This window comes from Triticum aestivum, chromosome 1B, assembly GCF_018294505.1.
Source record: "Triticum aestivum cultivar Chinese Spring chromosome 1B, IWGSC CS RefSeq v2.1, whole genome shotgun sequence".
Taxonomy (NCBI): Eukaryota; Viridiplantae; Streptophyta; class Magnoliopsida; order Poales; family Poaceae; genus Triticum; species Triticum aestivum.
Window position 1 is genome coordinate 83,783,548 of NC_057795.1, and position 13,865 is coordinate 83,797,412.

Below are 13,865 nucleotides of genomic sequence, written 5' to 3' on the forward strand. Positions count from 1 at the left end.
CCCAACCTCTCCCTCTCTCCTTGCTGGATCAAGGCATGGGAGACGTCACCGGGCTGCATGTGTATTGAACGCGGAGGTGCCGTTGTTCGGCGCTTAGATCGCAATCAACCGCGATCTGAATCGCTATGAGTACGACTCCTTCATCTGCGTTCTTGTAATGCTTCTGCTTAGCGATCTACAATGGTATGTAGATGCACTCCCCTCTCTCTCGTTGCTAGTATCTCCATAGATAGATCTTGGTGACTCGTAGGAAAATTTTGAATTTCTTCTACGTTCCCCAATAGTGGCATCATGAGCTAGGTCTATTGCGTAGATTCTATGCACGAGTAGAACACAAGTTGTCATGGGCATTGATTTTGTTCAATATGCCTACCATTACTAGTCCTATCTTGTTTCAACAGTATTGTGGGATGAAGCGGCCCGGACCGACCTTACACGTACACTTACGTGAGACAGGTTCCACCGACTGACATGCACTTGTTGCATAAGGTGGCTAGCGGGTGCCAGTCTCTCCCACTTTAGTCGGATCGGATTCGATGAAAAGGGTCCTTATGAAGGGTAAATAGCAATTGGCATATCACCGTTGTGGCTTTGCGTAGGTAAGAAACGTTCTTGCTAGAAACCCGTAGCAGCCACGTAAAACATGCAACAACAATTAGAGGACGTCTAACTTGTTTTTGCAGGGTATGCAATGTGATGTGATATGGCCCAAAAGAATGTGATGAATGATATATGTGATGTATGAGATTGATCATGTTCTTGTAATAGGAATCACGACTTGCATGTCGATGAGTATGACAACCGGCAGGAGCCATAGGAGTTGTCTTAATTTATTGTATGACCTGCGTGTCATTGAATAACGCCATGTAATTACTTTACTTTATTGCTAAACCATTAGCCATAGTAGTAGAAGTAATAGTTGGCGAGACAACTTCATGAAGACACGATGATGGAGATCATGATGATGGAGATCATGGTTTCATGCCGGTGATGATGATGATCATGGAGCCCCGAAGATGGAGATCAAAAGGAGCAAAATGATATTGGCCATATCATGTCACTATTTGATTGCATGTGATGTTTATCATGTTTATCCATCTTATTTGCTTAGAACGAGGTAGTAAATAAGATGATCCCTCATAATAATTTCAAGCAAGTGTTTCCCCTAACTGTGCACCATTGCGAAAGATCGTTGCTCCGAAGCACCACATGATGATCGGGTGTGATAGATTCTAACATTTACATACAACGGGTGTAAGCCAGATTTACACATGCGAAACACTTAGGTTGACTTGACGAGCCTAGCATGTACAGACATCACTACTGGAATCTGGCAGTTTGCCATCTGCCATGGCAGATGGCAAAGGCATGGTCGGCGGATTGCAAAGGCTTTGCCATCTGCCAGCAGATGGCAAACCAGTCGTCCGAAACCCTGCCGGTAAAGGCTTCTTTGCCATCTGCTGGCTGATGGCAAAGAGCCTGTGGCTTTGCCATCTGCTGGCTGATGGCAAAGAGCCTGTGGCTTTGCCATCTGCTGGCAGATGGCAAAGCCTCTTAACGGGGTTAGCCCCGTTAGAAGGCTAACGGCATACTTTGCCATCTGCCAGCAGATGGCAAAGGCTACATGCTTTGCCGTCTGCCAGCAGATGGCAAAGAGATTTGCCATCTGCTGGCAGATGGCAAAGAGCCCAAATAGGCCAGCCCAAACATGACACGTGGCCTCTTTGCCATCTGCCAGCTGATGGCAAAGCTCTTTGCCATCTGCCAGCATATGGCAAAGTGACTATATTGCCCCATTTAATTTTGTTTTTTCTTATATCAATTCATTTTAACAGAAATCAAAGACAAATATATTTATATGACCAATATAGCATATTCAACACATATTACCAATAGTCATGAACACATATGTATCCAATACATGTTACCAATAGTAGCAAGTTTTCATCCGTACATATACATAGTTTCATCAATATTACACAGTTTCATCCATAGATAGCAAGTTTCACATGTTACCAATAGTCATGAACACATATGTATCCACCTAAAGAACGAACTCCTCCCCAGTGCTTAACGCCAGACTTTAAGCCAGCTCCTTTTACACCACGTCAATTTCTTCCAACGTCTCGATGTGTTTGCTGAAAAAACTGGAGAAAAATAAAAGATGATTATAAAACTAAAATAGTTTCTAAGGAGTACAACAGGTCCCTGTTCCGCTGCCGGATCAAGGATGGAGTAAACAAAAACACTTTGTTGTTAAAACTACCCCTCCCTGTTCCGTGAATCGACTGACAAATTCCATTATCAGTTTCTTCTTTTTGTAATGCATACATACGCATAGAGAGGAGTATGTAGTATAGAAGTTGTTGTTGCTCAAGCAGTGTATATGTACGCACGTGCATCTTATATAGACATAGGCTTGAGATTTGTATATAAGATGGACTGAAGAGGGGTGCTTAGAATTAATTAATATAGTCACCTTTTTCGAGTAGAATACAAATATCAACCTCAATGTCCTTGATCCGTTGGTGCTTCACTGAGTTGACAGACAAATATTCCATGTTGATGTTGTCTCAGTAAACAATGTACAGTATGCGAGTGGATGATGTAGCTCCTGGAGCAGCTGGCATAACCAACACTAGATCGGTAACGCGCATTGGCACGAGGGTGCCGGTCCCGATGTTGTGGTTATGCAGATAATGTTCAAGTTATTAGTAATCCAGGTTTAACATACTTACTCAAACAGGATATAACAAAATAAAAGTAAGAAAAAACATTCACATTTGATAGAAGCAAAGACATTATGGAGTTCAACATCACCATGAGATTATCACAAGGCAGCATCGAGTTTAGTGATATTTATGTACACATCATTATTGAAGATCAAGAAATCTTATCATTTCATTAGAAATGATAGGATTTTTTATCCATATGGTACATGCAGTTAGAGCTATAAATAAGACACAGATCCATGCTCAGTATTTTTCACACTTAAGGTAATCTTCATAATGTCAATACCAAATTTCAATTTTGTGGCAATAACAGTTGGAAAAGAATTCACAGAACATTATCTCCTTAGAGCATAGAGCCCAACTACATGCTGAACCAAATGCGAATTTCCTGAATCAACACATCACCAAACATTCGTATCCGCTAACATCATAGCATGACCACACCAAGCCATAGTGGTAGTGGAGACACTAATTTTACATGGTATAGTAGTAAACTATATTAGATAGATAGATAGATAGACGGATAGATAGTTCCATCCAGACGCCTTGTCACCCAAATTTCTTGCAAGACTTGCAGCAACCGACTTGTTTTGGCATAAACAACTGGTGATGCAAACAGTGATATAAAAGAAATGACAGTACCATACAATCATGACAATTCAATAGCCACCCCTTTCTTATTTTGTTCCCTCGTTCATCTTCAGTTGGTACAGGTCACTGATTACTATAGGTGCATCACCCCAAAAAAAAGTCACAATCTTGTATATAGCCAATAGGAATTAGAAATTAGCAGAAAAAATTACCATGAAACTACTAGAACTACATACAGAGAGAGATAGAGAGACATACCACCATCGACACCCAGCAAAGATACTTAAACCCGGGCTCCTTGTCACCGGCGGCCACGTTCCTGGCCTTCTTGGTCAGCTGGGCCACGCGCTTCTTGGTCGCCGCTGCGGCGTGTAATTAAGCACAAGGAAACCTAAAACCATGATAACATAGCATGGTGAGGAATCTCAAAACGAAACAACACAATCAGCCTAACGTGCACACACTTAAGTTAGCCGGTCCCAATGATGTGAGCAAGCAAATAATGGAGTTAGTAGAAAGCCAGTCTTAGCATTCATATTCAATCGGGATTACAATATAAAATAAGAAAGAAACATTCACGTCTACTCCGCTTAGCAAGTAATGTGGTTGTTGCAAGTGCCCTATGAAGAGTGAAACCGTATTAATATTCTAATTATAAACCCTTCAGTTCTAATTATAAAAATCTTCAATATCAGTTTTAGGTTTATAGGTTCTGGCTTATGTGCCTTTTTTACATAATTGCTTTCTAATTATATCACACACAATAATCTTAATGCTTTCTCAATTTTATAGACAGAAATAGTCACCACAGTAAAAATCAGTCAAAGCAAAGCATTCTGGAGCACTACACATAGCCAGCTCATATGCTCCTTGAAGAAGGCCTATCAAAATCGCTTGCCTAAAGATGCAAGGAACTTGTGAGGAAAAACACAGAAGGCCATTTTTGAATCTTGATTGCAACTCAAAAATAACGATAATCACTCTGGTTCACCTCAACTTCGTTATGGTGGGTATCACACGAATCAGAGCTGTAGCTGAACCCAGTCCCAGTTGGCTGATCACCATAGATAAGATTCGACTCCTGCAGTAGCCAATATCCAAAAAGAGAGAAGATTATACAGGGTGTAAATAATCTCTAAGAAAAATATTATACAGATTGATTGATTAGTACACAAACTGTCAGTATATATATATACTTGATCCCATCCAAACTCATTCCAGAGTAGCGACATGTTGCCTGCTATGTGGAAGGGGCCATTCTCGTAAAAAAGTGCTAGGTCGCTGCAGTAGCCGGGTCCTCCCGTCAGCCAGATCAACACTGGGTCCTCCTTATGCCGCCTGAATTCGAAGAAGTAGAACAGCCTCCACGAAAAATTGTGTAAGACACCATCATGAGAAACGCAACATGAACAAAGAGGCCGGAGGCTGGATGAGTGAGCTCGCCTGGCGTCGTGAGTGGTGGGGAGGCAGTAGTACCTAGTGTGGTGCCCTATTCAAGTGTGGTGCCATAGCGACTTTGGATAGAATCACCATCCAAAAGGATCAGATATTCAAGTGCGGTGCATAGTTCCTTCAAGATAAAAAGAACATGACCATCAACAATGGAAGTCACAGAGAAAGGCATCTTGAGAAAAATTCACTCACCCAATGATCCAAGCTCCACCAGTTACAAATACCACTACTGGATTGGGTTTGCTACGATCTGTGGGTATGTACAGATGCAACCTGTACATTATGATTTTCAGTAATGCTAACATGGATCATAAGTCAAATGTTTTTTGTTTCTGCAGTATGTAACTCTGCTTACCTATTTCTTGGCTGGTTTCCGTAGACTACGCTTCTAAGAACCTGAATTGAGAAGAAATAGTAATACCCAACTGGCAACCCAAAAGAATGAAATGTGTATGTTAGAAATAATGAGCAAGCTTCAACTGGCAACCCAAGTTTAATTTAACAAGCTCAAAGTCACTTATTGTCAAGAGCCAAGAATTTGTGATCACCATAACAATAACTAACATGATGAGACGAAAAATAAACTCAATTTTCACACACCTATTATGAAACCAGGCATATGTGAAACCGCATATATTAGGAGCGCAAGAAGTCGAATATCCCAGGGAGTGCAACAAGTAGCCACAGGCAGAGGCTGCTTCCGTTTCCGGCCATCCCTCACGGCAAGCAGCAGCTATGGAATCGTTTGTTACTGGTCAAAGGGGGGATCTTGACTACACCTGCATGGCAGTCCAGTCCAGTACTAAAATGAGATATGTAGTAAATTCGCCATTTTGGAGAAGCAGAAACGCATATATACAAGCTAGCTAGCTACAAGCTAGCCTACGCGTCGGGGAATCGTCGGATCCGCCCGGATCCAGGCGCAACGAGGGTCACTGAAGGAGCGGCAAAGCGAGCTCGGGACAGGCCTCCATGGCGGCCTCCTGGCGGCGGGGTTCGTCTGCGGGGGAGAGAGATGGGTGGGGGAGTAGGGGAGGAGAGGAGAGAGGGCGGTGGCGCAGGGGCTCACCATAGCTGCGGGTGTCCATGGCGGCCACCACCGATCGAGATGGAGCACGGGCATCATTTCCGCGCAACCCTAGATCAAGAGATACGCATGGGAGGCACGGCGAACAGATCTCACGGTGCGGCGAGGGGAAGGGGGAGGCGGAGGTGGGGAGCTTACAGAAGAGGATGAGGCCCCCGAAGGCGCCGGCGAGGGAGGAGTAGGCGACGCGGCGGATGGAGAGGTCGAGGCAGGCGTCCCACTTGGCGTCAAGGTCGTACCATGGCGGGATCCCGGACCTAGCGGGTAGGGACGGCTTCGGCGCCAGCGCCGGGGCCGAGGCGGGGGTAGGAGGAGCGGCGGGCGCCGCGGCAGCGTTCTCGGGCGACTCCTCCATGGGAGGGAGGGAGGGAGGGAGGGAGGAGAGGATGGGACGAGGGTTTCTCGCGACACGGGGGGTGGACGGGGGGAGGAGGAGGCGAGGGGAGGCGGAGGAGGGTTGGGGGTGGGGGGCTACTGGGCCGTTACAGCGCCGTTATCCATTGGGCCCCACCCACTTCTTTGCCATCTGCCAACAGACGGAAAAGATTCTTTGCCATCTGCTGGCAGATGGCAAAGAGGTGGGTTGACAGGCCGTTACAGCACTGGACCCTTCCCACCTCTTTGCCATCTGCCAGCAGATGGCAAAGATTATTTGCCATCCACTAGCAGATGGCAAAGAATTGGCTGATGGCAACCATGTTCTTTGCCGTCTGTCAGTTCTTTGCCATCTGTTTTTCATAAGCAGATGGCAAAGACGTTCTTTGCCATCAGCTGGCAGATGGAAAAGAGCTGGCTGATGGCAAATTCCCAGTTTCCAGTAGTGCATGGCCTCGGAACACAAGAGACCGAAAGGTCGAACATGAGTCCTATAGTAGATACGATCAACATGAAGATGTTCACCGATGATGACTAGTCCGTCTCATGTGATGATCGGACACGGCCTAGTTGACTCAGATCATGTATCACTTAGATGACTAGAGGGATGTCTATCTGAGTGGGAGTTCATCAAATACTGTGATTAGATGAACTTAATTATCATGAACATAGTCAAAAAGGTCTTTACAAATTATGTTGTAAGCTCGCGTTTTAGTTCTACTGTTTAGATATGTTCCTAGAGAAAATATAGTTGAAAGTTGATAGTAGCAATTATGCGGACTGGGTCCGTAAACTGAGGATTGTCCTCATTGCTGCATAGAAGGCTTATGTCCTTAATGCACCGCTCGGTGTGCCGAACCTCGAACGTCGTCTATGGATGTTGCGAACATCTGACATACACGTTTTGATGACTACATGATAGTTCAGTAATGTTAAACGATTTAGAATTGTGGCACCGAAGACGTTTTTTTGAAACGTCGCGGAACATATGAGATGTTCCAAGGGCTGAAATTGGGATTTTAGGCTTGTGCCTGCATCAAGAGGTATGAGACCTCCGACGAGTTTCTTAGCCTACAAACTAAGGGAGAAAATCTCAATCGTTGAGCTTGTTCTCAGATTGTCTGGGTACAACAATCACTTGAATTGAGTGGGAGTTAATCTTCCAGGTGAGATAGTGATGTTTCTCCAAAGTCATTGCCACCAAGCTACTAGAGCTTCGTGATGAACTATAACATATCAGGGATAGATATGATGATCCTTGAAATATTCGCGATGTTTGACACCGCGCAAGTAGAAATCAAGAAGGAGCATCAATTGTTGATGGTTAGTGAAACCACTAGTTTCAAGAAGGGCAAGGGCAAGAAGGGATACTTCATGAAACAACAAATCAGCTGCTGCTCTAGTGAAGAAACCCAAGGTCGAACCCAAACCCGAGACTAAGTGCTTCTGTAATAAGGGGAGCGGTCACTGGAGCATAATTACCCTTTATACTTGGTAGATAAGAAGGCAGGCAATGTCGACAGAAGTATATTGTATATACATTATATTAATGTGTACTCTACTAGTACTCCTAGTAGCACCATGGTAATAGATACCGGTTCGGTTGCTAAGTGTTAGTAACTCGAAATAAAAGGCTACGGAATAAATGGAGACTAGCTAAAGGCGAGATGACGATATGTGTTGGAAGTATTTACAAGGTTGATGTGATCAAACATCGCACGCTCCCTCTACCATCGGGATCGGTGTTAAACCTAAATAATTGTTATTTGGTGTTGGGGTTGAGGATAGACATAATTGGATAAACCTAAATAATTATGTCTATCGCAATACGGTTATTCATTTAAGGAGAATAATGGTTACTATGTTTATTTGAATAATACCTTCAATGGTATTGCACCTAAAATGAATGGTTTATTGAATCTCGATCGTAGTGATACACATGTTCATGCCAAAAGATATAAGATAGTAATGATAGTACCACCTACTTGTGGCACTGCCGTGTAAGTCATATTTGTATAAAACGCATGAAGAAGCTCCATGTTGACGCATCTTTGGACTCACTCGTTTTTGAAAAAACGTTTGAGGCATGCGAACCATGTCTATTGGTATGTACGCATGAAGAAACTCCATGCAGATGGATCATTTGGACTCACTTGATTTTGAATCACTTGAGACATGCAAATCATACCACATGGGCAAGATGACTGAAAAGCCTCGTTTTCAGTAAGATGGAACAAGAAAGCAACTTGTTTGAAGTAACACATTTTGATGTGTGCAGTCCAATGAGTGTTGAGGCATGCAGTGGATATCGTTATGTTCTTGCTTCACAGATGATTTGAGTAGATGATGAGTATATTTGGTTGATGAAACACAAGTCTGAATTATTGAAAGGTTCAAGTAATTTCAGAGTGAAGTTTAAGATCTTCGTGACAAGAGGATAAAATGTCTATGATATGATCGTAGAGATGAATATCTGAGTTGCGAGTTTGGTACACAATTGAGACATTGTGGAAATTGTTTCACAACTAACACGACCTGGAACACCATAGTGTGATGGTGTGTCCGAACATCATAGATGCACCCTATTGGATATGGGGCATACCATGATGTCTCTTATCGAATTACCACTATCGTTCATGGGTTAGGCATTAGAGACAACCGCATTCACTTTAAATAGGGCACCACATAATTCTGTTGAGATGACACCATATGAACTATGGTTTAGAGAAACCTAAGCTGTCGTTTCTTGAAAGTTTGGGGCTGCGACGCTTATGTGAAAAAGTTTCATCCTGATAAGCTCGAACCCAAAGCCGATAAATACATCTTCATAGGACACCCAAAACAGTTGGGTATACCTCCTATTTCAGATCCGGAAGCAAAAGTTATTGTTTCTAGAAACGGGTCCTTTCTCGAGGAATAATTTCTCTCGAAATAATTGAGTGGGAGGATGGTGGAGACTTGATATGGTTATTGAAGTATCACTACAACTAGTGTGTAGAAGGGCACAGGAAGTTGTTCATGTGGCGCCTACACCAATTGAAGTGGAAGCTGATGATAGTGATCATGGAACTTCGGATCGAGTCACTACCAAACCTCGTAGGTCGACAAGGATGCGTACTAGTTCAGAGTGGTACGTAATCCTATCTTGGAGGTCATGTTGCTAGACAACAATGAACCTACGAGCTATGGAGAAGCGATGGTGGGCCCGGATTCTAACAAATTGCTCGAGGCCATAAAATCCGAGAGAGGATCCATGTATGAAAAGAAAGTATAGACTTTGGAAGAACTACTTGATGGTCGTAAGGCTATTGGGTACAGATGGATTTTAAAAGGAAGACAGACAATGATGGTAAGTATCACCATTAAGTAAGCTCGACTTGTTGTTAAGATGTTTTCCGACAAGTTCAAGGAGTTGACTGCGATGAGACTTTCTCATTCGTAGCGATCCTAAGAGTCTGTTGTTATTATATTAGCAGTTACTGCATTATTTATGAAATCTTGCAGATAGGATGTCAAAACATTGTTTCCTCGACGATTTTTTTGAGGAAAGGTTGTATGTGATACAACCAGAAGGTTTTGACAATCCTGAAAGATGCTAACAAGTATGCAAAGCTCCAGCAATCCTTCTAAGGACTGGAGTAAGCATCTCGGAGTTGGAATATATGCTTTGATGAGATGATCAAAGATTTTGGGTTTATACAAAGTTTATGAGAAACTTGTATTTCCAAAGAAGTGAGTGGGAGCACTATAGAATTTCTGATGAGTATATGTTGTTGACATATTGTTGATCAGAAATGATGTAGAGTTTCTGGAAAGCATATAGGGTTATTTGAAAAGTGTTTTTCAATAGAAAACCTGGATTAAGCTACTTGAACATTGAGCATGAAGATCTATAAGGATAGATCAAAATCGCATAATAGTACTTTCAAACGAACACATACCGTGACAAGATTTTGAAGGAATTCAAAATAGATCAGCAAAGAAGGAGTTCTTGGCTATATTAGTATTGAGTAAGACTCAAGACCTGACCACGGCAGAAGACAGAGAATGGACGAAAGTCGTCCCCTATGCTTTAGATGTAGGCTCTAAAGTATGCTATGCTATGTACCGCACCTGAAGTGTGCCTTGCCATGAGTCCGTCAAGGGGTACAAGTGTGATCCAGGAATGGATCACATGACAGTGGTCAAACTTATCCTTAGTAACTAGTTGACTAAGGAATTTTCTCGATTATGGAGGTGGTAAAAGAGTTCGTCGTAAAGGGTGACGTCGATGCAAACTTCGACACTAATCCGGATGACTCTGAGTAGTAAACCGGATTCGTATAGTAGAGCAGTTGTTTGGAATAGCTCCAAGTAGCGTGTGGAAGCTGCATCTACAAGATGACATAGAGATTTGTAAACCACACACGGATCTGAACGGTTCAGACCTGTTGGCTAATAAACCTCTCTCACAAGCAAGATATGATCAAACACCATGGGTGTTGGATTCATTACAATCACATAATGATGTGAACTAGATTATTGACTCTAGTGCAAGTGGGAGACTGTTGGAAATATGCCCTAGAGGCAATAATAAAATGGTTATTATTATATTTCCTTGTTGATGATAATTGTCTATTGTTCATGCTATAATTGTATTAACTTGAAACCGTAATACATGTGTGAATACATAGACCACAACATGTCCCTAGTGAGCCTCTAGTTGACTAGCTCGTTGATCAATAGATGGTTATGGTTTCCTGACCATGGACATTGGATGTCATTGATAACGGGATCACATCATTAGGAGAATAATGTGATAGACAAGACCCAATCCTAAGCATAGCACAAGATCATGTAGTTTGTTTGCTAAGAGCTTTTCTAATGTCAAGTATCATTTCCTTAGACCATGAGATTGTGCAACTCCCGGATACCGTAGGAATGCTTTGGGTGTACCAAACGTCACAACGTAACTGGGTGGCTATAAAGGTGCACTACAGGTATCTCTGAAAGTGTCTGTTGGGTTGGCACGAATCGAGACTGGGATTTGTCACTCCGATGACAGAGAGGTATCTCTGGGCCCACTCGGTAATGCATCATCATAATGATCTCAATGTGACTAAGTAGTTAGTCACGGGATCATGCATTACGGAACGAGTAAAGTGACTTTCCGGTAACGAGATTGAACGAGGTATTGGGATACCAGCGATCGAATCTCGGGCAAGTAACGTACCGATTGACAAAGGGAATTGTATACGGGATTGCTTGCATACTTGACATCGTGGTTCATCCGATGAGATCATCGTGGAACATGTGGGAGCCAACATGGATATCCAGATCCCGCTGTTGGTTATTGGCCAGAGAGCTGTCTCGGTCATGTCTGCATGATTCCCGAACTCGTCGGGTCTACACACTTAAGGTTCAGTGACGCTAGAGTTGTTATGGGAATTAGTGTGTAGTTACCGAAGGTTGTTCTTAGTCCCGGATGAGATCCCAGACATCACGAGGAGTTCCGGAATGGTCCGGAGGTAAAGATTTATATATGGTAAGTCCTATTTTGGCCACCGGAAAATGTTTGGGATTTTTCGGTATTGTACCGGGAAGGTTCTAGAAGGTTCCAGAGTGGGGCCCGCCTGCATGGGGGGACCCACATGAACGTGGGTAGTGGGGGCAAGGACCCACACCCCTGGTCAAGGTGCACCAACGTCCCCCCTTAGAAGGAATAAGAACATATCTCGAAGGGATAAGATCAAGATCCCTAAAAAAGGGGGATAACAATGGGTGGGGAAGGAAATGATGGGATTTCTTTCCTCCCACCTTTGCCAATGCCCCAATGGACTTGGAGGGCAAGAAACCAGCCCCCTCCACCCCTATATATAGTGGGGAGGCGCATGGGAGCTTCAACCTTCCCCTGGCGCAGCCCTCTCCCTCCCCAACACCTCCTTCGTAGTAGTAGTGCTTGGCGAAGCTCTGCCGGAGAACTGCAAGCTTCACCACCAACTTTGGCCGGACTGTTGGACTATGAAGATACAAGATTGAAGAATTTGTCGCATGTCTGGATGGGACTCTCCTTTGCGTGGAAGGCAAGCTTGGCAATTCGGATATGTAGATCTTCTTCTCTCTAACCGACTCTGTGTAACCCTAGCCCCCTCCGGTGGCTATATAAACCAGAGGGTTTAGTCCATAGGAAAACAACAATCATAGTAATACGCTAGATTCTAGGGTTTAGCCTCTACAATCTCGTGGTAGATCAACTCTTATAATACTCATATCATCAAGATCAATCAAGCAGGAAGTAGGGTATTACCTTCATTGAGAGGGCCCAAACTTGGGTAAACATCATGTCGCCCGCCTCCTGTTACCATTAGCCTTAGACGCACAGTTCGGGACCCCCTACCAGAGATCTGCCGGTTTTGACACCGACATTGGTGCTTTCATTGAGAATTCCACTGTGTCGTCATGATAAGTCTTGATGGCTCCTTCAATTATCTTCAACGACACGGTCCAGGGGGAGGTTTTCCTCCCCGTACAGATCTTCGTATTCGGCGGCTTCGTAATGCGGGCCAACTCGCTTGGCCATCTGGAGCAGATCGATAGGTACACCCCTGGCCACCAGGTTAGGTTTAGAAGCTTGAACTATATTGCCGACATCCGCGGAGACTTGATCTTCGACGGATTCGAGCCCATGTCACATGCGCCGAGCAGTCACGATGAGCATGACTTAGATCTGCCATCAGACAATGTTCAGGAGATCACGCCACCGACGGCCCTGGGAATCAATCCGGAGCAGATCGCGCCATCTGAGGATGGGTGGATCGACCCCACCATGGAGGCCGCATACTCATCGGCATTGGAGCCGAACACTGACCCCATCTCCTATGACACCGGTGTCATCGGACCCTCGGACTCGTCTCCGGCTACAGGCTCCGAACCATGTGCATCCGTGCCCATTGAATCTGATTGTGCACCGATCATGGAGTTCACCTCTGCGGATATCTTTCAACACTGGCCCCTGGGTGATGTGCTAAGCTCATTAAGGTCTCTCTCCTTGTTAGGAGACTCTTGGCCGAACTATGTCCGGCTCGAGTGGAAAGCGGATGACGAAGAAATTCGGTCTCCACCCACCACCCACTTAATAGCCACTGTCGATGACTTAACCGACGTGGCTAACTTCAACCCCGAAGACATCGACGGTATGGACAACGATGCAGGAGAAGAACAGGAACCACCGCCTATCGGGCGCTGGACAGCCACCTCATCATATGATATATATATGGTGGACACCCCCAAAGAAAGCAATGGCGATGAGGCAACGGAAGATAATCCCTTGGAGAAGCAATCTAGGCACCAGCGTCATAGGCGCCGCTCCAAGCCCCGCCATAGCAAAAATAGTGATACTGGCACAAGAGATGATAAAAATCTTGATACTGCCGAAGACAAAAACAATCCTATCATGGAATTAACACGTCAGATGTCCTTAGTGTGAGCACTTAGTCGTGAGGCCAAACGCATATGTGTGGTAGCTTGAGAGGGATTGAGTGGAATCGAGAGATGCAACACGCAAGACAAAGATTTATACAGCTTCGGGCCCCGGGAAACATCATCCTGTAAAAACCATACATGCTGTTTGAGGCTAGGTCTCATTATCA